Source organism: Choloepus didactylus, chromosome 22 (assembly GCF_015220235.1).
Source record: "Choloepus didactylus isolate mChoDid1 chromosome 22, mChoDid1.pri, whole genome shotgun sequence".
In the NCBI taxonomy this organism is placed as follows: Eukaryota; Metazoa; Chordata; class Mammalia; order Pilosa; family Megalonychidae; genus Choloepus; species Choloepus didactylus.
Window position 1 is genome coordinate 36,075,165 of NC_051328.1, and position 25,821 is coordinate 36,100,985.

The window sequence follows — 25,821 nt, forward strand, 5'->3', positions numbered from 1 at the left end:
AGTGTGTGTTCTTTTAAAGCAGCTCACCAAGGAGTACAGGAAGAGAGGTAGGACCCAGGAGCATTGTTCTTCAAGGCGAGCTTATGAAGAACCCTAAAGGAACACAACTGGGTGGTATTGGTGAAGCCCTACAGGGGCATTCCTTTTTTCCTTCTTCCTCCTCTTTCTCCTCCTTCTCTTCCAATTCTCCTACTTTTTTATTTTTTTAACCTTTTTTTAAAATGAAAAATCCCAAAAATATGCACAAGTAGAATAATGCAGTGAGCCTGGCACCCATCACCCAGCTACAAGAACCACCATTTGAAGGCCACTCTTATTTCATCTCTACCACCCCCATTCCCCCCAGCCCCACCCCCTAGATTATTTTGAAGCAAGCCCCGGACACTACATCACTTCATCAGGAAGCATGTCAATATATATCTCTACAAGATAAGGACACAATCACCATGTCCCCAGCACACCAAAATTAATACTAATTCCTCAATGTCATCAAATATTCAATTGTCCAAATTTCCCCAGTTGTCTCATATTAGGCAGTTTGTATAAATAAGGATCAAAACATCTACATATTGCATTTGTCCACTGTATCTCTTAAATCTCTTTTTAGCCTTTGGGTACTCCCATCCTTTTGGTTTTTTTCCCTTGCAATTTATTTGCTGCAGAAACCAGGTCACCTGTCAGCAGTGTCATTTAGCATGTTCCTCTGTACTCAGTTTTTTCCCATTTACTGGCAGCTAGATCTAGAGGTTTGATCTAGATTACGGTTTTTTGGGGAAGCAAGAATATTTGATGGCTGGTGTTGTGCACTTCCACCAGAAAGCCTATAATTTCTAGCTGTCTCTCTTTTTGTAATTTTAGCAGCCGCTGAGGATTGTTACTAGACTCATTATTTCACTAGGGGTTGCAAAATGGTGATCATCTGTCATTCCTCCCGTATTTTTCAGCTGGATACTTCTATGAAAACTTCCACGATCAACACTTTGGTTTCCCTAAGGTACATTTGTACAGAAAAGCTGATTAAATTCTTCATTCTTTCCTTTTATTTATCAGTTTTCCAAATAATGAGTTGGTTCTCTAAACATCCTCCAAATGATCAAGGAGGTATTTTTTAATGTCATTATGAAGTCATGAATGTTAACATATTGGATATGTTTCCCTCCATTGCCACTGTTTTTATTATTGTTCAAATTGCTCCTACTTTGAGTAGCAGGAGCCTCTTCCAGTTGCTCCTGAGTCTTTGAGAGCATCCTTGTTTTCTGGGATGATAAAATGTTCATGCTCATCTTGACCTTTTCCTGCACCAGACTGGGAATCTGCCATTTCACCAGTGATCCCTGGTTCCTTTTACTGGGAATTGGTATTTAGAGACTAGCTGGGGACTAGCTTGTGGCTATGGGTTGGTCATTGTCCCTAGGTTTTTTCAGAGGACAAAGTGAGAAATTTTTTTCCAGTTCTTTTAATCCTTAGGACATATCCCACAAGAGGTATCCAGTCAAATTACTTTGTTTTAAAGTCACTTGAAATAATTTCTCCATGCTTGGTTAAGTCACCAACTCACTAAACATTTAGATCCATTTGTTTCATTTTGATTTTGATTTTCAGAGATTACACTTTTATTTTTATTTAATTTTTTAATTGTATAAGACATTTACAGGGTTCCAACGTTAAACCTACAAACAAGGTAAAGAGACGTCTAGCTTCTACCATTTTCCTTCCACCCTGTTGCCTCCCTCTCCTTGTAGGTAAACATTTTATTTATTTCATGCTTTATAGCTATGTTTTTAGTGTAAAAAATATGCATATACATGTATGTACCCACCTTTCTTAGATAAATGCTGATATACTATGTACACGTTTCCTGAACACTTTTTTCACTTAAATTTATATCCTGGAGATCACTACTTAGCATAATTTAGAGATACTCCTTATAGCTGCATAATGCTCCTTTGAGTGGCTCTATAATATTCATTCAACCAGTCCCCTGTAGATGGACAGTCTTTTGCAATTACAAAGAGTACTGCAATGATTCGCAGGAGGATTTCAATTTTACGCTGAATAACTTGACTTCAGAAAATGTACAGATGTCTGATCATTACAATCCGTTGGGAGAAGCGGTGTCCAAAAGCAAGCCCCACCCAGGTGGGCAGGGCTGTGGTTTATTTTTATCCCTGAGAGAAGTGGTCATTGCAACTGTCAATCATCCTAGCAGGGAGCCAATGAGGGAATGACAAATGAGTGAGGCGGGAACCCGAGGCTCTACAAAGGACAAAGGCATTAGAGGGACCCATTGGATGACCGAGCAGTGTGAGGTGGACCTCCACCGGAGTGGCCCAGTCTGGGGAATGTCCCAGGCACTGCCAGCTTGGGGACACAGGTGGAGGAACTTGGATCTTTGGACCCAGAAAATAATCATATCCAGTAGTTGGCTCGAGCTTGCTCTGTGTTCAGTTTCTCTTCTTGTACCTCAAGTTAAATTACTGGGTCTTTAGACAAGTTTTGTGAGATGTTACAGCCATATTTCAGTTGTGCTGGGGAAAATTAAAAGACAAGCCTGTGTAGATGGCTGGGATGCAGGAATAAAGCAGAGAGCAGCTGTCCCCTCACCAGTCCCTGCCCCAATGCTAAGAGGGTGGCTGCAGCAGCAGCTCAAGGGAACACAGCTCCAGGAAATGGGTAAACTCTAACCCTGCAGAACTCCTCGTGGCATAGAGACTGGTGCTGTGGAAGCAGGAAAAGGTTCAGATTTAAGGCCTTATCAAGATGTTGAGTGGGGTCAGACTTGCTGATAAAGGCCACAGTCACCTTCCAAAAAGGTCTTTCCCCATTGGTAGAAAAGGACCATTGTAGATCAGCTGAGGAAATATTAATAATATAACATTAAATGATAAAAAGCAGACTACAAAAAAAAAAAACACAGTGTACCATTTTTCTAATTAATACTATGGAAAATATAGAATATTTTATATATCCCAAATTTAGTGTGCAAATAGACACAGCAAAATGCAAATAATAGCAATGAAATCAGAATAATTGAAAAGTCATGAGTAATTATTTTTTCTTTGTATTTTTCTGTGTTTTTAAAAGTTTCCTATATTGAGTATGTGTATCTTTTGAAATTAAGATACTACTTTAAAATAATAACAAAAATTAAAATAAAATACCGAAACCAAAAAATAATGGACAAAAGCATTAACCAACATTACAGAAATAAAGAAAAATAAATGGGCAATGAACTTAGGAAAAATACTGTTTAAACACATGTGTAATAAAAGAAATTCAATTTAAAACAACAAGATGTCATTTTAGTTAATCAGTTGATGATTTTTTTTATTATTCCAATACTGAGTATTGCTAAGGCTATAGAGAAAATGGTTCATATACAATGTTGGCAGGAACCTAAATTGCTGCTATCTTTTATGGAAAAAATTTGACATTGTGTATAATCCTCCTTAAAATGTTCATACACTAGGGCCCCATAATTTAACTTCCAGCAAAATACTCTAAGCAAAAAATCAGATAGGTGCATAATGACATATGTTTAAGGGTATTTATTTATAGTTACTTAAAATACCAAAATTATTATATCTTAAATGTCCAAAATTAGAGGTTAATAGTCTCCAGGCAATTAAAATCATGACCTTTTAAGAATATTGACATGGGGAAAGACATTATACATTAAGTGAAAAAAACAGACTACAATACAGTATTCTAGTGTGACCAGAGTTGTATTAACAAAATCGTGTGTGTGTGCGCATGTGTGTGTGTGTGTGTGTGTGTGTGTGTGTATGTGTCTTTAGTAAAATGTTAACAGCAACTAAATCTGAAAGGAGATTCGGGTTTTCTTCTATAAATATTTGAATTTTCCAAATGTCCTAGAATACACACACTTGCAAACACGGACACAGGTATACATCAGATAGATTGCTTGTTAAGGAAATGATGTTATTTTTAAAGCAAGGTTCTGGAGTGTGAGGTTACAGATAAGCAAGGGGAGGAGGCTAGAATGATGCATGTGGTAATGGGTTCCAGTTGGAGACATCAGTACAAACTCCTGTTTAACTTAATATCAATACAATGATTACATATAGAAATATTTACAGATTCGTGGTGCATGCACACACATATTTCCTTGCCCTGTCAGCTGAGAGGACCTAGTAGCAGTGAGCACAAGTGCCCAGATCTTGGTTTCTAATTCAGTTTTCCAATAAAAGAAACCAGGGCTCCTTAAAGAAATGACTGATTCTAGGGCTAGGACAAGAAATATGCAATATGAACCTGGAGCGTCTTGTAGTGCATAAAATGAGGAAGTGCTCAAAAATAAACTCACAAGGATGGGGTTATATCCAAGGAGCTAACCGAAAGAGTTCTCAATGGCCAATGCTAGAAGAATTTGAATCACAAAATAAAGGAAGTCGTATTGGATAAAATAAACATTCATGAGTCAGTAACTTAAATAAATTTTTGAATAAATAAATAAATGGAAAAGAGATACATCTGTACAGAAGAATTCCAAATAGTTTATGTGGGTATCTGCCCTCAAGGAGATGCAGCATAACTCCCTATTCCTTAAATGTGGGGTTGTACATAGTGACTTCCCAGGAAAAGACATACCTTCTAAACAATAAGAAACATGAGCAGAAGACACTAGGGAAGAACCTGCCTCTAAAAACAAGCTACACCAACATCCAGAAGAAGAGTTTCAAAACCTGTTTGGTATTCTCAAAAAAAGGACAAGAATAATAGGCTCCATGAATAATGATCAGTGAGACATAAGAAGAGAAAAGACAAACAGGCAGCAAAAAGAGATAAAAAGGGTGATAGATGACATAAAAATGTTTCAAGGAAACTAAAAATGTTGTAGCAGAATTAAAATTAATACTGTAGGCAATAAATGACAGCATGTGATATGGACTGCAAACATGAGAATATATCTCAGAATTCAGAATAAAAGGACAAAAAGATTAAGATGAAGAGAGAAATCATGGAAAACAGAGAATGGAGAGCCAAGATACTGATAATAAATGCTTCTAAAGGAAACAAAAAATAGAATAGATTAAATATCTGAAGACATAATAGAAGAAAACTGGGCTGAGCTAAAGACTGACCAGTTTATGTTGATTTAAAACATTAACCATTTTATGCATAGAAAGTAATAAATTATAGATAAAGGTGAAACAGTGACATTCTCATATTAACAAGCACTCAGAAAATGTGCTTTTCATGTTCCCTTCTTGGAAAAAAAACCTAATTAAACACTCTAATCAAAACTAAAAGTTCAGCAATAAACACTGAAATAGGTGAAAAGAGGTAAATCTAAATAACTTTGAGATTTAGTTTTAAAATTGAAAGTGAATGTAAAAGTAACAGTGTAATAATAATCTGAAACTGTGCTAAATACTTCAGCTCAAATGGGTAATCAGGGGTAGAGAAGCCCAAAGATATTGCTTTGCTCCTGATCCTACAATTACAGAAACAGAAATCAGAGAACAAATTTGCAACAGTAAAGATAAGCACTACTAAAATTTACATGATATATTAGCCTCTAAAAAGAAAGAAAAATATAGCAGCAAATTCAATATAGTCCATTTGGCAACAGATGGAAAGAAGGAGACAGCAAGGAAGTATAACAGAAAACATGATTCAAGATGATAGGGTCAATATCTGTTATAAAACCAATTGTAAATGGGAAAAACATCATTAGAGAGGCAAGGACTCTTAAATTAGGCCAAAAACTACACACCTTTTTTTACATTAAAAAAACTGATATAACATTTAAAAACTGAGAGATACAGAAAGACATGGGACAATGTAAAATGAATATTAGAAGAAAAAGAAATCTGGAAATCTAGGCAAAAACACTAAATGGGACCAAGAGGAACATTTTACAGTGAAAAGGGATACAATTCAAAATGATGATATATAATATTTGGGAACTACTTAATGCCCACAGCTTTACAGGAATAAAAAGTATAGGTATAACATTTAATGCTAACTACTACTAAAATTTAAAGTAAGATATGTAACTTTTTAAAATTATTCAGCTCCTCATATTCCATTTAAATATATAAAGAAAAAAATATAAGAAATACAAAGAAAAATGGACAGAAACACCCTTATCTTGAGAACCCCAATATACCATTGTTTTTGACAGATATATTAGACAAAAAACAAAGATATAAAGGATCTAAATCATAAAATTAATGTTTAACTTTTAAAATGGGGTGAAGAGAGAGTACGTTTTCCTGGCAATTATGGAAAACTTATGAAAATGGAACACATAATAATAAAATGCAATAAAAATATACCTTAACAACAGGCATTACCTGAGGATAATTGGTCCTGGGAATAAACCTCTTAAAGTAAATCCCCTTAAGAAGTCCAAAGTTTCATAACGAGGAATAAAACTTGGAGTGGAACTTTATCTTTTAATCTTGGCAAATGAAATAAAAATTATCAAGCTAAGTTTATTTTATTGGATATTTAATGAAATTAAAAACAAAAAGAATTAGCTATTGATTTTTGGCATATTTTTCTGACAAAATTTGGGGTTTCAGGATACAAAATCCTTCAAGTTTGAATTCTATGAAGAGTCATTTTAAAATAAATAAAAATATCAAAACATCAGTTTTCCAAAGGGTTCTTTCAACGCTTTTCTACTTAGATCTTTCTCTTCTGACGCTATCATGTTATCATCTTGTAGATTTTTCTCTTCTTTTAACTTAGATTCTGCCAGATCCTTATTTGTCAAAGAAAGTTGGGCAATTCCAACATCGGCTTCATCAACCTCATAAAATCCTATGGGGTCTCTTTTTAAACGAATTACAATGTCAGAAAAACATCAATCAGCCAGAGGTTACTGGACAAAGAGATCTGACCCGACGTGCGAGTGAAGGGAACTTTGCGATGAGATTGATTTTGTAAATGGTCAATTCATCAGTGAACATTTCATGTTATGACAATTTGGTCCCCTATTTGATTTCGTAACTGTAGGACTTAGATAGTGAAGACTCGGTCACGGAAATGTAAAACAAACTCTGTCCTACAAAATTGTGCATGACAGGATATCAAAATTGCAATGACAGATTCCAATGAAAACAGATCATATGAAAACCAATGGGATACAACCAAAGCATTAATCAGTGGGAAATGTATAGAGTTAAATGCTTTCATTATTGAACAATGTTGAAAATAAACTGAGCACTTAACTTTAAAAGAATGAAAAGGACACAAAATCAACAGTAAGGAATTAACAAAGATTAAATAGAAGTAGAAATCAATCAATCAATCAATCAATCAATCCAAGCTCTGATTCTTTGAAAAGGCTGACACATTCCAAGATAGTCCAGTGGGGGGGAGGGCAAAATGGGGGGAGGGGGAGGGAGGAAAGGAGTGAGAGCAACCAGGAAGGAAGGAGGGAAGGAGAGAAGGGAGGGAGGGAAAAAGAGAAACAGAGAGGAAGGAAGAGAGAAGGAGAGAAGAAAGGAAGACACAAACACAATGACATAATGTTAGGAATGGTAAATGGCATTGTTTGAAGAAATTAGGTTCTGGAAGACTTTCCAAGTCCATTTGCTCTTAAATCTAAAGTCACAATATAAAACGACTGCTATCGCCATCTGTTGGTGGCAGGCAGAGTTGACTCCTTTGCTCTGGTTTTGTTCACATCTAAGAAATATTGTAAATTGAAATTTCAAAATTGTTTTTAATATGCAATTTCTGGAATATTTTAAATGACAGAAGACACTCTATATGGTATAAATTAATTTAAAATCTTGATTAATTGGAAAGTTTCTTGGAAATTTTAAATAACTAAAATTGACTCAAGAAGAGGTTTTTTTTTTCTTTTTAAAGAAGTAAAAAACATTTATGACTATGAAAAAAGTAAAAAACAAAAAAATTCCCCAACATGTTCTGGGGTCAGTCTTACTGGTGAGTACCTTTAAGAAACAGATTCATTCCTGCACTCATGAAACTGTTCCAAAATGTAGAAAAGAGTGAGATTAAGGAATTTTATGAAATTAGCATAACTCTGATACCATTAAAAAGTTAACAAAAATTAAGAAAAATACAAGAAAGGAAATTTTAAGGCAACTTTCAATTATAAATATAGATGAAACAAATCATCTACAATTATAGCAAATTAAATACAACCACATATTCAAAGACTATTGCATTATTTCCAGATATGCAATGATAGTTCAACATTATGAAATCATCAATCTGATTAAACATAGTAACAGTTCCAAGGAGAACAACCATGTGAAGATCTCGAAAGAGTAAAAGAAAATCCTGTGATAAAATTAACTGCATTCTTGGTTAGACAATTCTAGCATACCAGGATTAGAATAGTTCATAAATTTCAGTAAGATTTCCTCTCTTTCTAAAATCAGGAAGGAGAAAAAGATTCCTGAAATCTCCACTATTTTTCAGTATTGTCTTGGAATTTTTGGTTAGCACAATAGGTCAGAAAAACAAATAATATGCAAACTACAATAATATATATAACTATTCGGTTTCAAGAGCCAAAGAGAATCAACTAAAAAAATGATTAAAATAAATAAATTAGTTCATAAGGTGACAAACTAAAAAAAAATAAATACGAAACAAAACAAATACAAACTAGTTATACCTACTTATAAAATATCATGGGGGAAATCATATCACAAAAGCATCAAAACTATAAAAATTCCTCTGAAAAATAATTTTTAATTTTAAGACACTTTTTTTAATTCCATAAAAACTCTTTAAAAAATAAAAAGAGACTTGGACAAATAAAGAGACATACTATGTTCATGGAAGAGAAGACAGAGTATGCAAAAAAAATTAGTCTCCTCCAAATGAATCCATAAATATAATGCAATTCCAATCAATATGCCAATAGAACTACTTCTTGGAAATAGATACAGCTTTGCAAAAATTCAACCAGAATAATAAACAGACAATACTCAAGACATCTTTTCTTTTAATGAAAGGAAATAAAATGGACCTTGCTCTAGCAGAATTTTAGAACACCTAGTCCTGCACAAGGACTAGGAAAACACATCAATGAAAACACATCAATGAAAACACATCAATGAAACTTAATGGAAGGTCTACAAATGGAAGTGCCTATAAGAATGTCCTATAAGAATGTGGTATATAAAAGTGGCACCACAAATGGTAGCATATTATTGTCAGCGTAATTAACAGCACTGAACTTGTATGTGAATGTGGTTGAAAGGGGAAGTTTTGGGTCATGTATGTTACTAGAATGAAAGAAGATAAAACACAGGACTGTATAACACAGTGAACTCAGCTGTGGACGAGGGACTGGGATTAATAGTATGAATATAAGAATGTTCTTTCATGAATTATAACACATGTATAACACTATTACAAGGTGCTAATAATAGGGTGGTATATGGGAAAATATACATGTAATGTAAACTATGGATTATGGTTAATAGTGCTATTTCAATACTTTTTCATCAACTGTAACACAGGGACCACATTAATGCAAAGTGTCAATAATAGGGGAGTCTTCCAGTTTGCTAATGCTGCCATTTTGCAAAACATCGGAATTGGATTGGCTTTTACAAAGCGAGTTTATTTGGTTGCAAAGTTACAGTCTTAAGGCCATAAAAGTGTCCGAGGTAAGGCATCAACAATAGGGTACCTTCACTGGAGAACGGCCATTGGCATCTGGAAAACTTCTGCTAGCTTGGAAGTCACAAGGCTAGAAATTCAAAAAAAATTATGGTGATGGCTGCACAGCTGTATGATGGTATTGTGGCAATTGATTGTACACTTTGGATCTTTGGATAATTGTATGGTATGCAAAGAATCTTATTTAAAAATAAATAAAAAAAGAAGTGACTGCTAAGGGGTATGGGGTTTGTCTTTTTGGTATAATGAAAATGTTCTAAAATTGATCATGGTGATGAATGTACAACTCTGTGATTATACTAAAAGTCACTGATTGTACACTTTGGGTGGATTGTATGGCATGTGAATATATCTCAATAAAACTGCTTTTTTTAAAAAGTGGCATCACAGAGCAGTATAGAAAAGTCAGGTTATTAATAAATGGTATTGAAACAATTGGTTACACACTGGGAAAACTATAAAGTTAAACCCTACTGCAAACATATAGTAAATTATACTTTGTTCTGAATTATCTACTGCTCTTCTTGCAAGAAGTTTATACTTCCATGCCCCACTGACAACAGGCTTAGCCATGTGACTTGATTTGGCCAATGAACTGTGAACAGAAATGACATATGCCATATATCAGAAGTTTTATATGCCATCACATGGTTCCACCATTGATTTTTTTCCACTGCCAGGAGACTGGGAGGGAGTCCACGCCTTCAGTCAGATCCTAGAAAGAAACACACCTGCAACAGTGCCAAAGCTGACAGCAGCCAACATGTAACGTGAGTGAAAGTACATATTTATAATTACAAGCCACTGAAATGTTGGGATCATTTGTTACCACATATAATCTTTTAAAAGATGAATGATATGGAATGCATAAAGACAAAATATTAAAGAGAAACTACAAAGTCTTTAGAAGAAAATATCGATGAATATTTATATAATTTTAAGTCTGAATATAACATGGAAGAGCAACATTTAAATGAAACAATTCAAGGATTTGGTTACATAAAGGTTAAAATTTCTGTTCTACAATGTATTCAGTCAACAACAAACAGAAAATTTATCTGCAGTGTATACGCCAAAGGATTCATATAAAAAAAGTTCTTACAAGTGAAGAAAAAATGGCTTGAGCTAAGAACATGAGTGAAAGTAAATTCTCAAAAGAAAACATGCAAATAGAAGGAAAGTTAAAATATGTCTAACCTCACTAGTAACCAAAGAAATGCAAAAATGTATTGAGATTTCTTTTCAAATTATCTTATTAACAGAGATATAGCGTGTGATTGTGCCCAATGTTGGCAAAAGAATAGGGAAAGAGGCACTCTGATACTGCTGTAGAAGGTGTAAATTGGTATAAATGTTTTCAGAAAGCAATCTGACAAAATATTAGACGACTTAAAAAGTGATGTTAAAAATAGTTGGCTAAACAGGCAAAAATGTACATACAAACATATTCATCACAATATCATTTATAATAGGGAAATCTAGAAAAATCTTAAATGGCTAAGTAAATTATGATATATTTATACAAAGGAATACTAGGTAGCCATTAAGGTTGATGATGTAAATGTATAGTTGTTTATAAAAATTGTATGCATGATAAAACAGATGAAAAATAATTTATCATTTGGCTTTATTTAATATTTTATTATAAGAATAGGTTTTAGCTTCCTAGCTGCTAAAACAAAAACCATACAACACGAATTTACCAGCTCATGGTTTGAGAGGCTAGAAGGTGGCTTCCTCCCCAGTTGGTGTCTTCTGGCTGGCCTGCAGTCTTAGAGGTTCCTTGGCTTCTCCAGCACATGGCAATGCATATGGTGGCACCATCTTCTTTCTCTTCCAGATTCTGTTGACTTCTAGATTCTGGCTGCTCCCTGTGGATTCTCTCTCTTTCACTCTGTTTATAAACGACTCCAATCACCTGGATTAAAGCCCAACCTGATTCAGTTGGCCCACGCCTTAACTGAGGCAATTTCTTGAAGAGATCTTACTTACAGTGGCTCCCCAACCACAGGACCAGGGGTTGGGACCTGAAGATGCCTTTTGTGGGGGTCCTGATTTAATCAATCCCCAACAGACTACATAGTTAGATGTATATCTTAGTTCTTGTATGTGTATTTTTACAGAGAGAGATATATAAATATAGACAAATATATTTTTTAAAATATCTAAAAATTGGAAGATAGCTAATTAATTGGTCTTTGGGATAATTTTTTGTTGGTCATATGAACTTTTGAAAACTTCAACAACATATTATTTATGTATTGGAAAATTGCAAATTTTTAAGAGAATATTCCACAGGGCTGTGTTGCCTTTTAGGATCACAGGTCTCTGAGGATATATTGAAAGCTATTGATTACGTGCCAGTGAAAATGCACATGTGCGGCTAGACACAGAATTTTGTACTTGCATTAATTCTCTTAACCAAGACAGTCAAAAGAAAAGTGTTTGCTCTAGTCTGGTGTGATCCTCTTCCCAGGTTTGAGGCCCCAGTTTTCCCAGGCTGGGGTCTCTGTTTCTTTACCCAGGGATTTGCAGATAGTAATTCTGAGTTATCTGCAGATGCTTCAAGTTCACTTTAAGAATGTTTTTATGGAGACTTCCCTTCCTTCCTGCAAAATTCTAGCTGCCTATGCTACATACTGGGAATGACTGCATGATGCTCCAGCCCTATAGCGTGTTCTCTTTGCCTGCTCCCTTCTCTCCCCTTCTCCTTCTCTCTGATGGTGGGATGAGAGAGGGTCTTTTTCCCTCCCCCTGTTGAAGGGCACTATTTTTGAGGTCCAAATGGAAAACCCATCACCTCCTTCCAATGCCAGGGCTATAGCAGAGGTAGCCCTGGGTGTGGTGATCTAACCAATCCACACTTTCTAACCCTGGGCTCTGAAATGTCTCATGTCCCTCAAGAGACCGCATTCGCTGAGCTCCTGAGATCCCCAGTCAGAGCCGACTGCTGACTCTTGGAGTCGTGGTTTGGTTCTTCTCACTGTGGTACAAACTCATGAAAGTAAAAGCTGAACAATTAAATGAAAGAAATCACAGTGCCAACAGCTTCTATATTTAAGGTAAGTTGAATCAATAGCCCTTTATTGGGTGTCTATAAGGTTTAACATCATACAAGTGTTAGCAGAAATATACATAAGGAAGAATTTAGTAAGATGAGAATTAAGAAGACAATCCCTAAACACAAACATCTAGGCAACAAGATAACATGTTTATCCAAATATTGAAAGTGAAATTTTCCAGATACATGAAAGCACTTTCAAGCTAAAGCCTTAAGAAAAAAAAAAAAAGTATGAAATTCTTTCAAAAGGAGCATAACATTTCCCTGCCTTAGGCAGAATACATGGAACATAGACTAACCTTTCTATATGTCTCTGGATGATTATGAATGTCAACTATCACACTACGCTGTGATTTAGGGATCCCCTTGGGGATTTAAAGTGTGCAGGGTGCCTGCAGCTACACCTAATGACTTAGAGCTACTACGGTTTTCACTTCCTATTTTTTGCTTTTTATAGGTGTTTTTTTTTTTGCTTGGTTTTTTTTGGTTTTTTATTTTTTGTTTTTTGTTTATTTTTTGTCTCCTCCTATGTTGTTATCACTTCTTGCAGCAAGAGGCTCCCAACCTTCCTCAAACTTTAAATCTGCTGTAGGCTGGGAAACTATTTAGCCAAATTTTCAAAAAAATTATATCAAAAGTAAGAGGGTATAAGCTATAAAGATCTGAGGTTCCCTGCTTAGATTCTGTCACTTTTAGAGTATGAAGTTTTTCTCATTTAATTTTCTACACAATTGCCACTAATTGTTTTTTCCTTCATTCTTAGCTGTGCTGAAGAAAGGTAAGTTTGATTGATAGGTGACATTCAGTCAAGTAAGATGTTATTGGATAAAATTAAACGCATCATGGAGGTATAAGTGCTTTAGATGCCCACAAAAGAAAGAAAGGGGTCCTTGGAGAATGCATCACAGGAAAAGCAAAACTTAAACCAAACCAGAAGAAAGAAAGGGAAGAGAAAGATCTTAGCATTTATCAGTTCTCACTATTGCCAGGTGATGGGATGACTACATACTGTTTCACAGGTAGGATTCACAGTTAGGATTGCATTTGTCCACATGCAATAGAAAACAAGAATTTATTTATTTCATGTAACAAAAAGCCTAGATGTTAGTGATTGCTGCCCTTGGTTGAGCTGCTCAGTGATACTGTAAGAGACCTCAGCTCTTTCTATCTTTCTGCTCTGATGTCATTCACAGAGTGGTTTTGTTCTTGTGGTTACAAGACGGCTGCTAAAGCTCCAGACATCACATTCAACATTCAAGACAGAATAAGGACGAAGGGGCAAAAGCTTTAAACTTGTGAGGCTTTGTCTTTTTATTTGGAAGTTCAGCCCTCTCTGATGAACTAGTATCTCATTATCCAGATCCCAGTTACAGGTCCACAGGCTGTCATAGGGTTCTATCATCCTGGAATAAATTGGGCTGCTCTGAGCAGAAAAGAAGTATGGGAGGGAATGGGTATTGAGTAGACCACAGACAATGTCCACCACACAGATACTGTCTCATTTAATCCCAACAACAACAACCTTTTTTATTCCAATAGGAAAACTGAGGTTTGGACACCTTATTTATCCAAGTGCCCGCAAGGCTAAATTGGGATTTGAACCTAGAACTTGCTCTTACTGTCTCCATGATCAGGCTATGGGAGCAAAAACACACCAGTCATCCTTAGAAAATACATTCCAGCATGTGAACCAAGGCTCTTTCCTGAAGAGATAAAGAGTCTTCCAAGAAGTAGCACGTCTATCTTTTTCCCAACTAGTAAAGGATGAGTGGCCATTACCAAGAGGTTTCAGGAGAGCAGCAGAGAGCCTGCTCCGTGCACGGGGCCTTCTCCCATGGCTGAGGGCTAATCTCCCTCTGCCGGCCTCTTGCCAAGCCTGCCATCCATGGACAGCGACTTCACCAGACATCCCGGCCCCATCCAAGCCTGCCTTGCCCCAGGTATTGAAGTTTCAGCAGCAGCAGCAGCACCTCTGGCCCAGAAGCTACAAAATTCAACTCCTCCATCCCTCACCTCCCCACCTAATTCCGGTGAATTAGGACACAACGGTACTTTATAGTAGTACCACACTTGAAAGCACACTGCAGAAACTTAAATCATTGTTGATTTTTGTTTTATTAAAAATCCTGCCTTGGGATGCAGGATAAACATCCTTATTAATCTTGCTGTATTTAAATGTTTCCAGAAAAATATAATGCAGTATTTTGCAAAACTGTGAAAGGAAGATGATTGTGTTATGACTTTTCCTCAGTGTTTCAAATCCCTCTTTATCTTCCATGTTGCTTCCACGATTATCGTTCTGAAATTCTGACTCTATGGGGTCAGTTAAATGATGCCCCATTATCAAGGGGAAGATTCTTAACCTTGGGATCCATGAATGAGTTCCCGAATAATCATTAAATTGAAAGTGTGTACTTACATACCTTTTTCTGGGAAGAGGATCCATAGATTTCATCAAATTCTCTGTGGGATACAGAACACTTAATATGTAAGAACAAATGAACTATGGGATAAAATCCTAAGCCCTCGGGATGATGTTCCAGGGCCTTCATAGTCTACAACCACCCATCTTCCTGAGCTCATCCCCTACAGCCACATCCCAGCAACCTGTGCTGCTCCCTGCTTCCCACACTGCTGCACAGGTCCACCACCTACCCTCCCCAGATGCTCCTCTCTGCAGATTTTCAGCTTCCCACCCCCTTGGTGTGGCTGTTACAACTCACTCTTTGATCTTTCACATCCTTGCTCCACACTCATCCTACTGGAGAACTCAGCCACATTCATGACTGATGCTTCATTTCCCTGAGAAACACCAAAATCTGCAACCCTGGCCTAACCAAGACCCATTCATAAGAATTAGCATCTATTGAGGCTCCGGTAATTCTTTGGGGTGTTGCCCCATGTTGTCACATGATGGTGCCATCATTATTTTTGTATTAGTTTCCTAGGGCTACCATAACAAAGAACCATAACCTGGATGGCTTCAAGCAACAGAAACTTTTTGTCTCATAGTTCTGGAGGTTGGAATTCAAAAATCAAGGTGTTGGCAGGGCCATTCTCCTCTGCAGGCTCTAGGAAAGGATCCTAAAAGTAACATTTGAACTAAGACCTGAGTAATGAGGAGAAAGCAACTGCATGAAGATCTAGGGGTAAGATCTGGTAGAAAGCAGAGAGGGAGGGAGGAAGAGAGAGAGAGAGAGGCGCAAAATGAAAGTATTAGGGGTGATTTCATGAGCAAGTATCCATGGGAGGGGGAGAAGTTTATGGGACTAAGAGCACAGCAATAATGCACAAACATTACTATTTCTACAGCTGCATGTAAACAGCCTTGGTAGGTTTGAGAAAAAGGTGAATTATTGTCATTTGGAAGCTCTGTGGCAGCTAGATACCCTCAGTACTGCAGGAAGACACAGCAGACGTGATCTTTGCAATGTAGCAAACCCAACAGATATTTGGCGGACAGATCCAGAAGACAATGTAGAGTTCATCCACCTTCTAAAACATATGATGCCATTGGAAAGCCTTAGCTCCAACACATGCAACTCCAGGCTGCACCACTGCAGAACTGTCTCTGATCACCTCTCTCCCCTTCTTTCCTGTAACCAGATTGCATAGGAAAAGCTTATATTCTGGCCTGTTGAGAAAGCTTCTGACTGCATATGTCACCAAAAGCTCTTGGAACAGTTAAGTTGCGAGAGAATTTCTAGATACCTGGGTAGGAAACATTTGCCCAGAGACTTGTGAAAATGCAGGACCCATTTTGCAGGTGGGTCCAACCTTTTTTGACAATTCTTCTCATGGACTCAGTTCTGGTAGCAAATAATACTCTACACACTCAACACAACTGTAAAACAGGTGTCCCAAATTCTCTTCAGCTTGTTTAAGGCCTACCTTTGTTTATTATCCAAATAAAATGGCTCAAGCACAAATCTCATGTACCGTGAGAAGTCCTATCTAATGGAGAGTAGGAATGAGGAAGAGAAGTAAATGGGGTGAGGTTACTTTTCCAGTGGTCACCTCTTCTGTACACCACCTTTTATGGATTGAATTATGATGCCCAGAAAGACATATTCAATTCCTAACCTCCCTAACAGTCCCTGGAATGTGATCCTTCTTGGAAATAGGATCTTTGAAAAGGTTACCAGTTAAGATGAGGGTTGGTCCTTATCCAGTATGACTGGTGTTCTTATAAGGAAAGGAAATTTGGACACCTTCAGTAGGAAACAGCCGGAGAGAAGACAGCCACGTGGCAGAGGCAGAGGTGGAGTGAAGCCACAGATTGCCATCAAACGCCACCGGAACCCTACACGCTTCAGGGGCGATATGGCTCTGTTGAGCTGTGATTTGGGAATTCCAGCATCCAAAACTGGGAGATAATAAATTGCTGTTGTTTTAAGGCAACAAGTTCATGGTATTTTGTTATGGCAGCCCCAGCAAACTGAAACACCACCCATCTTCCTTTTTTTTTTTTTTTTTTTTTTGCCCCAAACAACATTATCACAAGGCTGTTCTGTGTTAACTTTTCTTGAAGCTTTAGGGATAACAGAAATGGTTCTTCACAACATGGCACAATACCTGACTAAAAACTGATAACAATTCTCACATAGTTCCCCATAATTCCTCCTGCACAGGGAATTCCTTGCTGCCTCAATGTCCCTATTGAGGAAATCTCTTGAGCCCTCTTCTATATTCTGGTCCCCTGAAACCCTTTTTTCTCAGGCTGCCTACAAACACTCAAAATTACTTACTTTCTTAGCTGAGCACTTGAGTCCTTTCACCCTCACGAATTAGGCTGTACCTGACAGTGGGGTGAAAAAGCAGGATGGAGCTTCACCTTTCTCCACCACACAGTCCCATTAAAGTATTTTGCTCCATATAAAGAGCCATTCACCTCTGTTACCCATGCTATTCTTCCCCTAAAGGCAGAAACCTGGTACTTACTTTTTTTTAATAAATAGCAGTTTTTTTTATTTCCTGCAACACTGCCTCATGATCCTATCAGTATATATCACGATAAACACTGCCAATGAATTCATTTTCCTCCACAGTGCTCTGACACGATGCTTTAATGAAAAAAGATGCCCGGAAATTAAATCAAACCTTTCAGATGCTTTGAATCGGTGAAACAGTCTGGTGTCAATAGGTGGTGATTCTCTCTCTAGCTAAGCCAGCTTGAAAGGTGAAATCACTGCCCTCCCCGCTACGTGGGATCAGACACCCAGGGGAGTGAATCTCCCTGGCAACGTGCAATATGACTCCCGGGGAGGAATGTAGACCTGGCATCGTGGGATGGAGAACATCTTCTTGACCAAAAGGGGGATGTGAAAGGAAATGAAATAAGCTTCAGTGGCAGAGAGATTCCAAAAGGAGCCGAGAGGTCACTCTGGTGGGCGCTCTTACGCACAATTTAGACAACCCTTTTTAGGTTCTAAAGAATTGGGGTAGCTGGTGGTGGATACCTGAAACTATCAAACTACAACCCAGAACCCATGAATCTCGAAGACAATTGTATAAAAATGTAGCTTATGAGGGGTGACAATGGGATTGGGAAAGCCATAAGGACCACACTCCACTTTGTCTAGTTTGTGGATGGATGAGTAGAAAAATAGGGGAAGGAAACAAACAAACAAACAGACAAAGGTACCCAGTGTTCTTTTTTACTTCAATTGCTCTTTTTCACTTTAATTATTGTTCTTGTTACTTTTGTGTGTGTGCTAATGAAGGTGTCAGGGATTGATTTAGGTGATGAGTGTACAACTATGTAATGGTACTGTGAACAATGGAATGTACGGTTTGTTTTGTATGACTGCGTGGTATGTGAATATATCTCAATAAAATGAAGTTTAAAAAGAAATATGCTACCAGGAAAAAAAAATAATAATAATAATAGTGTTTGGGGTATGAGTTAAATTATTCTCAAAATAATTTTAACTGTTTCTTTTTACTTTTTTTTTTACAATGGCTGACAGGAAATTAAAAATTACATGTGTGGTTCACATTATACAGTTGATTCTCATCATGCGTGGTAGTTATGTTTTATAAAGTCGCTCGGAGCCATGCTTTAGCAATTCCCAAACCATTGCTCATAGGGGAAACACCAGGTTCAGTTTCTGCAAGCCTCCGATCATAACATTTTCATCAACCAGTCAGTGCATAATCTTGTTTTACGTGTGTTTCTATTTAAAGAGATCTTATTTAATATATATTGTTGATTTATTAACACTGAACTCATGGCCAACAGCACTATAACTCATGCCTGAACGAAGTTTATCTAACACACGTATGTTCTCGGTGAGCACATCACAGCTTTTTTGTGCTTGTGAACACTAGCCAGCACGTCAGCATTAGCAGTACGCTTGGGTGCCATTTTAAGCAGTGAAATCACCAAAAAAAGCACACGACAATGTGAAAAACATGATATGAAATATACTGTGAAAAGAGCACTGGTTTACAGTGGAGAGATGAAACAAGAAGGCAGAGCATTGCCTTGTTCAACCTCAGATGGGAACGTGTGTGTTGGGGAACTCAAAGTTTTCACCACTCTAAGCATATCGGCGAATGACCATGAAAGTACTACAAGTACTGCTTCTGGAGCTGCAAATAAATTAAAACTTATCACCTTTCTGTATATAGGATATATTTCACAATAAGGCAATAACTGAAATTGTGGAACTGTAACCCATAACATTCTTTGAAATTTGCTCTCTAACTATTTGATAAATAGTGCTTTGAAAGTTATCACTGTTTGGTCTATATGTTACATTTCACAATAAAAAATGGGAAAAAATTAAAAATATATATATATGTGGTGATGTCCTGGGCCTGGTTCCATGGCTAATTAATGGTTGTCGTGGATTCTCATGGCCTGGAGCCTGGTGCAAATCCTTCAAGACCTCTGAGACATTACTGGAGCGAGAAATCAGGAAATCCCACTCACACCTCACAAGCTAAGGGAGCCCCAGGCATTGCAACCCTGCTGTAGCAACAGTCTCAGCTTCTTTCACCACATTCCTGATTTTGATCCTCATTTCCATTCTCCAGAATCTGCCTGTGTTCTGACTTCTTGGTTTTACTTCTTATCTAAGCCCCCATACTCATTCCTTTTACCACCAATAGCTTCTTGCTTCTCTAGTTTTGACCTTTAGCATTCTCTACAGCATGCAGAACTTATCAACCTCAGGACTAGTGACATTTGAGGCCAGATAATTCTTTGTAGGAGGGGCTGTCCTGTGCATTGTAGGATGTTTACCAGCATCCCTAACCTCTGACCCCCAAACTATAACCATCAAAAATGTCCCAAGACATTGCCAACAGTCCCATGGGAGAAAAATGGTCCTCAGCTAACAACCACTGGTCTCCTGGACATGATTTGCACTTGACATGTGGCTCTGTTAACTCCTGGATGCTATGAAAAACCACCTCATACTGGCGTCAGCTATTCCAAGGGGAATCAGTGTGGATGTGATGTTGCCTGCATCTCAGTACTCTTGTGATTGACTTAGTGAAGACTGGCTATCCATGAATTTCTCCATTTGAGACTCCCTGAAGAAGACCCTAGAGTTTCAAATCTAGAAATTGGTTTTGTCTGGCTGGCCAAAGCCATAACATCTGGTTGAACATTAATTTGTCCAATTTTTGTTATGCTAGCAAGTCCAATAACTGAATGAATTTTTTCTTCTTTCATTCATATTTTGGGTGCTTATACCCAGCCCAAATAGTGGAGAACTGGAGTATCAAGAGGACATAGTTAGTTGCCACCAAGCGTTTTGGGTGCCAGGACAGAAATATCATGGAGTAGAGTGACGACACACAAAAGAGAATGGTGACAACAGACACTTACAGGGACAAAGCAAGGGGAAGAAAATTAAGAAATGCATTGATAATTACTACACAACAGGGAGTTTTCTGTTCTGGAGCATTGAATCTGACTGAGAAGCCTGAAGTATTAATTTATACAAAATGACAGGTACAATTTCTCTGAGCTTTAAGAATCACTGACAGAAAAGAAAGTCATTGCCAGGGAGGCGGGGCAAGATGGTGGACTGGTGAGCTGTATGTTTTAGTTACTCCTCCAGGAAAGTAGGTAGAAAGCCAGGAACTGCGTGGACTGGACACCACAGAGCAATCTGACTTTGGGTTTACTTCATACAACACTCATGAAAACGTGGAACTGCTGAGATCAGCGAAATCTGTAAGTTTTTGTGGCCAGGGGACCCGCACCCCTCCCTGCCAGGCTCAGTCCCATGGGAGGAGGGGCTGTCAGCTCCGGGAAGGAGAAGGGAGAACTGCAGTGGCAGCCCTTATCGGAAACTCATTCTACTGATCCAAACTCCAACCATAGATAGACTGAGACCAGACACCAGAGAATCTGAGAGCAGCCAGCCCAGCAGAGAGGAGACAGGCATAGAAAAAAACAGCATGAAAAACTCCAAAATAAAAGCAGAGGATTTTTGCAGTTCTGGTGAACATAGAAAGGGGAAGGGCAGAGCTCAGGCCCTGAGGCTCATATGCAAATCCTGAAGAAAAGCTGATCTCTCTGCCCTGTGGACCTTTCCTTAATGGCCCTAATTGCTTTGTCTCTTAGCATTTCAATAACCCATTAGATCTGTGAGGAGGGCCCTTTTATTTTTTTCCTTTTTAATCCTTTTTTCTTTTTCTAAAACAAGTACTCTAAGAAGCCCAATACAGAAAGCCGCAAAGACTTGCAATTTGGGCAGGTCAAGACAAGAGCAGAACTAAGAGAGCTCTGAGACAAAAGGCAATAATCCAGTGGCTGAGAAAATTCACTAAACACCACAACTTCCCAAGAAAAGGGGAGCGTGTGCTCACAGCCATCATCCTGGTGGACAGGAAACACTCCTGCCCATCGCCAGCCCCATAGCCCAGAGCTGCCCCAGACAACCCAGTGTGACGGAAGTGCTTCAAATAACACTCACACACCACAAAACTGGGCGTGGACATTAGCCTTCCCTGCAACCTCAGCTGATTGTCCCAGAGTTGGGAAGGTGGAGCAGTGTGAATTAACAAAGCCCCATTCAGCCATCATTTCAGCAGACTGGGAGACTCCCTACACAGCCCAGCAGCCAAGAAACACCCTGGGGGGACGGCACTCACCTGTGACATAGCACAGTCATCCCTCAACAGAGGACCAGGGGGTGCACGGCCTGGGAGAGGGGCCCACTTGTAAGTCTCAGGAGCCATACGCCAATACCAAGGACTTGTGGGTCAGTGGCAGAGACAAACTGTGGCAGGACTGAACTGAAGGATTAGACTATTGCAGCAGCTTTAAAACTCCAGGATCACCAGGGAGATTTGATTGTTAGAGCCACCCCCCCTCCCTGACTGCCCAGAAACACGCCCCATATACAGGGCGGGCAACACCAAATACACACGCAAGCTTGGTACACCAATTGGACCCCACAAGACTCACTCCCCCACTCACCACAAAGGCAAAGCAGGGGAGAACTGGCTTGTGGAGAACAGGTGGCTCGTGGACGCCACCTGCTGGTTAGTTAGAGAAAGTGTACTCCACGAAGCTGTAGATCTGATAAATTAGAGATAAGGACTTCAATTGGTCTACAAATCCTAAAAGAACCCTATCAAGTTCAGCAAATGCCACGAGGCCAAAAACAACAGAAAATTACAAAGCATATGAAAAAAACAGGCGATATGGATAACCCAAGCCCAAGCACCCAAATCAAAAGATCAGAAGAGACACAGTACCTAGAGCAGCTACTCAAAGAACTAAAGATGAACAATGAGAACATAGTACAGGATACAAAGGATATCAAAAAGACCCTAGAAGAGCATAAAGAAGACATTGCAAGACTAAATAAAAAAATAGATGATCTTATGGAAATTAAAGAAACTGTTCACCAAATTAAAAAGATTCTGGACACTCATAGTACAAGACTAGAGGAAGTTGAACAATGAATCAGTGACCTGGAAGATGACAGAATGGAAAATGAAAGCATAAAAGAAAGAATGGGGGAAAAAAATCGAAAAAATTGAAACAGACCTCAGGGATATGATAGATAATATAAAATGTCCGAATATAAGACTCATTGGTGTTCCAGAAGTGGAAGAAAAGGGTAAAGGTCTAGGAAGAGTATTCAAAGAAATTGTTGGGGAAAACTTCCCAAATCTTCTAAACAACATAAATACACAAATCATAAATGCTCAGCGAACTCCAAATAGAATAAATCCAAATAAACCCACTCTGATACATATTCTGATCACACTGTCAAACACGGAAGAGAAGGAGCAAGTTCTGAAAGCAGCAAGAGAAAAGCAATTCACCACATACAAAGGAAACAGCATAAGACTAAGTAGTGACTACTCAGCAGCCACCATGGAGGCAAGAAGGCAGTGGCATGACATATTTAAAATTCTGAGTGAGAAAAATTTCCAACCAAGAATACTTTATCCAGCAAAGCTCTCCTTCAAATTTGAGGGGGAGCTTAAATTTTTCACAGACAAACAAATGCTGAGAGAATTTGCTAACAAGAGACCTGCCCTACTGGAGATACTAAAGGGAGCCCTACAGACAGAGAAACAAAGAAAGGACAGAGAGACTTGGAGAAAGGTTCAGTACTAAAGAGATTCGGTATGGGTACAATAAAGGATATTAATAGAGTGAGGGGAAAAATATATATGACAAACATAAACCAAAGGATAAGATGGCTGATTCAAGAAAAGCCTTCACAGTTATAACGTTGAATGTAAATGGATTAAATTCCCCAATTAAAAGATATAGATTCGCAGAATGGATAAAAAAAAATGAACCATCAATATGTTGCATACAAGAGACTCATCTTAGACACAGGGACACAAAGAAACTGAAAGTGAAAGGATGGAAAAAAATATTTCATGCAAGCTACAGCCAAAAGAAAGCAGGTGTAGCAATATTAATCTCAGATAAAATAGACTTTAAATGCACAGATGTTTTGAGAGACAAAGAAGGTCACTACATACTAATAAAAGGGGCAATTCAACAAGAAGAAATAACAATCATAAATGTCTATGCACCCAATCAAGGTGCCACAAAATACATGAGAGAAACACCGGCAAAACTAAAGGAAGCAATTGCTGTTTCCACAAAAATTGTAGGAGACTTCAACACATCACTCTCTCCTATAGATAGATCAACCAGACAGAAGACCAATAAGGAAACTGAAAACCTAAACAATCTGATAAATGAATTAGATTTAACAGACATATACAGAACATTACATCCCAAATCACCAGGATACACATACTTTTCTAGTGCTCATGGAACTTTCTCCAGAATAGGTCATATGCTGGAACATAAAACAAGCCTCAATAAATGTAAAAAGATTGAAATTATTCAAAGCACATTCTCTGACCACAATGGAATACAATTAGAAGTCAATAACCATCAGAGACTTAGAAAATTCACAAATACCTGGAGGTTAAACAACACACTCCTAAACAATCAGTGGGTTAAAGAAGAAATAGCAAGAGAAATTGCTAAATATATAGAGATGAATGAAAATGAGAACACAACATACCAAAACCTATGGGGTGCAGCAAAAGCAATGCTCAGGGGGAAATTTATAGCACTAAACGCATATATTAAAAAGGAAGAAAGAGCCAAAATCAAAGAACTAATGGATCAACTGAAGAAGCTAGAAAATGAACAGCAAACCAATCCTCAACCAAGTAGAAGAAAAGAAATAACAAGGATTAAAGCAGAAATAAATGACATAGAGAACAAAAAAACAATAGAGAGGATAAATATCACCAAAAGTTGGTTCTTTGAGAAGATCAACAAGATTGACAAGCCCCTAGCTAGACTGACAAAATCAAAAAGAGAGAAGACCCATATAAACAAAATAATGAATGAAAAAGGTGACATAACTGCAGATCCTGAAGAAATTAAAAAAATTATAACAGGATACTATGAACAACTGTATGGCAACAAACTGGATAATGTAGAGAAAATGGACAATTTCCTGGAAACATATGAACAACCTAGACTAACCAGAGAAGAAATAGAAGACCTCAATCAACCCATCACAAGCAAAGAGATCCAATCAGTCATCAAAAATGTTCCCACAAACAAATGCCTAGGGCCAGATGGCTTCACAGGGGAATTCTACCAAACTTTCCAGAAAGAACTGACACCAATCTTACTCAAACTCTTTCAAAACATTGAAGAAAATGGAACACTACGTAACTCATTTTATGAAGCTAACATCAATCTAATACCAAAACCAGGCAAAGATGCTACAAAAAAGGAAAACTACTGGTCAATCTCCCTAATGAATATAGATGCAAAAATCCTCAACAAAATACTTGCAAATCGAATCCAAAGACACATTAAAAAAATAATACACCATGACCAAGTGGGGTTCATTCCAGGCATGCAAGGATGGTTCAACATAAGAAAAACAATCAATGTATTACAACACATTAAAAACTCGAAAGGGAAAAATCAATTGATCATCTCAATAGATGCTGAAAAAGCATTTGACAAAATCCAACATCCCTTTTGGATAAAAAAACTTCAAGAGGTAGGAATTGAAGGAACTTCCTCAACATGATAAAGAGCATATATGAAAAACCCACAGCCAGCATAGTACTCAATGGTGAGAGACTAAAAGCCTTCCCTCTAAGATCACGAACAAGACAAGGATGCCCGCTGTCACCACTGTTATTCAACATTGTGCTGGAAGTGCTAGCCAGGGCAATCCGGCAAGACAAAGAAATAAAAGGCATCCAAATTCGAAAAGAAGAAGTAAAACTGTCATTGTTTGCAGATATGATCTTATGTCTAGAAAATCCTGAGAAATCAACGATACACCTACTAGAGCTAATAAACAAATTTAGCAAAGTAGCGGGATACAAGATTAATGCACATAAGTCAGTAATGTTTCTATATGCTAGAAATGAACAAACTGAAGAGACACTCAAGAAAAAGATACCATTTTCAATAGCAACTAAAAAAATCAAGTACCTAGGAATAAACTTAACCAAAGATGTAAAAGACCTATACAAAGAAAACTACAAAACTACTAAAAGAAATAGAAGCGGACCTTAAAAGATGGAAAAATATTCCATGTTCATGGGTAGGAAGGCTAAATGTCATTAAG